This window comes from Mandrillus leucophaeus, unplaced genomic scaffold (genome assembly GCF_000951045.1).
Source record: "Mandrillus leucophaeus isolate KB7577 unplaced genomic scaffold, Mleu.le_1.0 Scaffold41, whole genome shotgun sequence".
In the NCBI taxonomy this organism is placed as follows: Eukaryota; Metazoa; Chordata; class Mammalia; order Primates; family Cercopithecidae; genus Mandrillus; species Mandrillus leucophaeus.
Genome location: NW_012104365.1, coordinates 5,588,032 through 5,592,791, shown reverse-complemented (window position 1 = coordinate 5,592,791; position 4,760 = coordinate 5,588,032). Strand labels below are relative to the sequence as shown.

Sequence of the window (4,760 nt, the reverse complement as noted above, 5' to 3'; positions counted from 1 at the left end):
AAAAAAAAAAAAAAAAAAAGGATGGCCTCTGACCTTAAACATGTCCCTGACTTCTTCTGAGAACACAGGTTTTTCTCCGTCCCTTCGAGATGTAAATTTTCTACCTCGTCTCTTCTAAAACCTGAATCATCTTTTTGAAAATACAAACTTCAGGGAGATGCCTGTCCTCGGGGGGAAAAAAACTTATTGAAAACTGGGCAAATAAAAAATCTTAGAAGTCTTTTCCACAAATATTAGTAAACAGCTTTAGCCATCTGAGTGAGGAATCTTAACTTGTCTCATTTTGGCCAGAAACACACCTTGGAGAGAAATATGAGGAAAGACCAGCTTGGGCAGCAGAGACAGACCCCATCTCTACCCCCCGCAAAAAAAAAAAAATTAGCCAGGCGTGGTGGCGTTCACCTGTAGTCCCAGCTACTCATGAGGCTGAGGCAGGAGGATCCCTTGAGCCCAGGAGGTCGAGGCTGCAGTGAGCTGTGATTGCACCACTGAACTCCAGCTTGGAGACCCTGTCTCAAAAAATAAAAAAAAATTGAAGAGACACCTATGTTTTACTGACTTGAGAATAAAAATTCTAAAATAATAGCTGTAAGATCTGTTTTGTATCTGTGTATTCTTTATGTATATATGTGTTTTTATTATGTATTTGTGATTTGCTCAGATGGTATTACCAAATTAATTTATAAAATATCTTTAAAAAGTTATATTCAGTTTGGCTTACAGATAAACAAGTACTTATGTAAACAAAATATTCCTAAAATCTGAGAAATATAGAAACTAAGCCAATTTTTTTTTTTTTTTTTTTTTTGAGACGGAGTCTCGCTTTGTCACCCAGGCTGGAGTGCAGTGGCCTGATCTCTGCTCACTGCAAGCTCCGCCTCCCAGGTTCATGCCATTCTCCTGCCTCAGCTGCCGAGTAGTTGGGACTACAGGCGCCCGCACCACCTTGCCCGGCTAGTTTTTTGTATTTTTTAGTAGAGATGGGGTTTCACCGTGTTAGCCAGGATGGTCTCGGATCTCCTGACCTCGTGATCCGCCCGCTTCGGCCTCCCAAAGTGCTGGGATTGCAGGCATGAGCCTCTGCACCTGGCCTACTGGAACTTTTTATAAGGAATCTGAGATTGGGCTTTTAAAAACCTCTTGAGGCTAGGAAGCCATCGCCAAGACTTGCCATCAGACTTTGCCTGCAATAAGTACACATTTAGGGGAATTCCTCTCTTCTTGAGGTCCCCAAAAGTATCTTAAGATTCTGGGAGCTGCCAAGGAATTGACATGCCTTACTCATCTGTAAGGGAACCACGTATGTGAGGTACCAGGCCAGCTTTTTTCCAAGGGGATTTATTGGACCATGCCGTCAACCCTAGCTCCTTTAGTCATATCTGAAAATAGGACATTCCAGTCAGAGCCTTGGTAATATAACCAATGTTTTCAATTGTGCCCTATTACAAGAACAGATTCTTACTGAACTTATGTAAATCTGCTAACAAGTTTCTGAATTCTGGAGGGATTAGGGAGGAAGAAAAAGATAAATATTTCACTGTTGAGGCCATTCTTGCCTCCCTGCCCTTCTTCCCTGAAGCAGGCCATAAAACCCAGGAAGGCCACTCCCTGGACTCTCACCCTGCAGACCGTCACATGGTGTCCCGCCCCTAACCAGAGGAAAGGGATGTCAGAGTCCAGAGTCACACCCTTCCGTCCTCCGTCCTCCGCTCACTCCTGCTCCATTGTGAAATACCCCCATTTCTTTGGTCTTTGTTTTGAAGGGGCCCACATCACATGGAACTTGCATTAAATATTTGTATGCTTTTTTTTTTTTTTTTAAAAAGACAGAGTCTTGCTCTCTGACACCCAGGCTGGAGTGCAGTAGCGCAATCTTGACTCACTGCAGCCTCTGCCTCCCAGGCTCAGGGGATCCTCCCACTTCAACCTCCCCAGTAGCTGGGACTATGGGCATGCACCACCACGTCTGGCTAATTTTTTTTGTGTTTGGTAGAAACGGGGTTTTGCCATGTTGGTCACTATGACCAGGCAGGTCTTGAAGTTCCTGCATCTAGTGATCCAACCGCCTCAGCCTCCCATAGTGCTGGGAATATAGGTGTGAGCCACCGCCCCCAGCTTAATCTGTCTTTTGTTCAAGGGTCTGTTGGATACAGTAAGTTCTAGATGTCTCTCTGAGGAATTAGCGTGTCAGTATCTGCAGTTCTTTGTTCTCCATTTTAAAGTTTAACTTCCACGTGGTTTCAGTAAACAACCTTTTCCACCAGTTTTAATCAATAGTTCACATCTGTTCCCCTGGTCACCTGCTTCGTCCTGACCCATCCTGGTCACCGTTTTTTTTTGAGATGGAGTGTCACTCTGTCGTCCAGGCTGGAGTGCCGTGGCGTGATCTCGGCTCACTGCAAGCTCCGCCTCCTGGGTTCAGGCCATTCTCCTGCCTCAGCCTCCCGAGTAGCTGGGACTACAGGCGCCCGCCACCACGCCCGACTAATTTTTTGTATTTTTAGTAGAGACGGGGTTTCACTGTGTTAGCCAGGATGGTCTCGATCTCCTGACCTCGTGATCCGCCCGTCTCGGCCTCCCAAATAATTTTTTGTATTTTTAGTAGAGACGGGGTTTCACTGTGTTCACCAAGATGGTCTCGATCTTCTGACCTTGTGATCCTCCCAAAGTGCTGGGATTACAGGCGTGAGCCACCACACCCGGCCCTTGGTCACCTGCTTTGACCTGAGTCACCCCTGGTCACCTGCTCTGACCTAAGTCATCTTTAGCTAACTGTTCCTAACTGTCCTTCCTACCAAACTACTCACCCCACCACTCTGGCTCACACCCCTGCTCTCTTTAAAATAGCCAATCAGAATTAGCTTAGAGTGTGCGGTCCAACCCCACCCAATAGGGGAACGATACAGCAATATAGGATCTGCGTCAGGAATAAGAACCCCTTCCCCTCCTTTGTCTAGGTGTGCTCTCGCCATTGCTCCATCCGCGAGTTGCACCCTTCTATAGAAGTAAAAATGGCCTTGCTGAGAAAATTAATGTTCAAGTGCTATTTCTTTGTGGCACTGAGGAAGCATTTTGCTTCTAACAGGTCTCAGCCATGAAGCTTGTGATGGGTGAGGAAAAGATGTGACTTCTCCCCCTACAGAGAATCTGATGAGGATGCAGCTCCCAGGAGCAGGCCATGGACACTCCCAGGGTCGTGAGGTCCTCCAGCCAAGGGGTCCCCTGACTTGAGGCAGGGGACGATGCCCTGGGCAGCCTGGGGCTTGACTGCTCCCTCCTCCCAGCTGCCCCATCCAAGACACCAGCTCCTGGGCAGTGCCCCTGCCCCGCTAACTCCAAAAACCAGGCACAGCTTCTTTCTAACTAAGCAGGGTGGACCCACCCTTGGTTCTGACCCCAAGTCCTCCAGCTCAGCCAAGGGCAGAGCCCCCCCAGGCCACATGACCTGAGCGTGGCTGGGCTCTCTCTTCAACACCAACTCCTGCTACCCTCACAGCTGTGTGTGCATGGAGAGGATCTCTGTGGGCTTCATCTGGACACTGCAAAACAAAAGACTGCAGGGAGCTCAACTGCCATTGGGAGCAGCCTCCCACTCCTGGGTCCATCAGAGGCTCCCCACCCAGCCTCACACTGACCACTGGCTTGGATGGCTGGGTGAGGCTGCCCCCACCCTGCAGACAGGACAAAGGCTGAGCCATCAGAGGCTATAAGCCAGATGCCTTCCCACCAACTGGTGCAGCTATTTATAGTGCAGTGAAGCAGGGTACCAGGCGGGGCGCACCCACTGGTCCCCACCTCTCCCCACAGAGCCCCTCCCCTCCCCCCCTGAATCCCACCCCTTCTCAGAGAGGTCCCTCCACTCCTGAGCCCTACCCTTCCCCACCCCACGGCGGCCCCTCCCCTCACCATGTCCCTGGCCACACACCGAGTCTCCAGCTATTTGACTGACTCCCACCTGCTCACTAAGCTGCCTCTCAACAGAACTGAGTCAATCCCTGTGGGTCCCTGGAGGTGCGGTGACACCACCCACCTTGGTTATGGAGGAGTCTACTGAGCTCACAGCCCACGAGCTCCTGTGTGTGGACCCCCACCCCTGCTGGACTGCAGCACTCCTGGGCTCCAGCACTCCATGCCTGTGCTAGGCCAGAAAGACGCAGCCATCCTCCCAGTTCCTGCGCCCTCTGACCTTTAAGCTGGGCTACCTGCGACAGGAAGACCCCTCCAGGGTGCCTGCAGCTGCTACCCCTCAGCCTGTCTTGGGGCAACATCCCCGTGGGAGGCCCTTGGGAGACAGCCCTGAAGCTGCCCAAACCCCACCAGCAGGTCCCTCCAGAGTGAGGGTTTTCCAGCTCACAGCCAGAGGCTACTCCCCCCGCAGCTCCCTCAGAGGACCAGCCCTCCCTGCTCCCTTCCCCCCGGCTGAAGGTGACACAGGGGCCCACCTCAGTGGCTGCCCTGGGGCCTGCTTGTCCAAGGGTCCCCGGAAGCAGCGGCGAATCCCGTCCTTCTCAGTCCCAGCAGCGACCTCACAGAGTGAGGAGGCCCAGGAAGGCCTGGGAGCAGGGCCAGCCCCCATCAGGGAGTGAGGTCAGGAGGGATTCAGCCATTTCTCACACTCAAACGGAACCTCAGGCCGCACAGTTCAGGAACACACCATCGGGGTACTGGCTGCTTGGAGTTTATTTTCCGCTTGGTGCCAGGTGCACAGTTCCAGATGTCAGGAAAGCTAGCGAGTGCCAGGGCCGGGCGGTAGAGAGCGG

General features: G+C 51.6%; 1 protein-coding gene across 1 annotated transcript in view; it reads left to right on the top strand.

Annotated features, from left to right (window-relative positions):
- The window catches only part of HELZ2 (helicase with zinc finger 2, transcriptional coactivator), a 44,554-nt gene extending 44,040 nt beyond the window's left edge, over positions 1 to 514 (top strand). Inside the window, exon 22 of the mRNA XM_011992436.1 lies at positions 426 to 514. The gene's annotated coding sequence lies outside the window, so the exon portion shown is untranslated. The remainder of the gene's footprint in view (positions 1 to 425) is intronic.
- Positions 515 to 4,760: the final 4,246 nt, after the last annotated feature.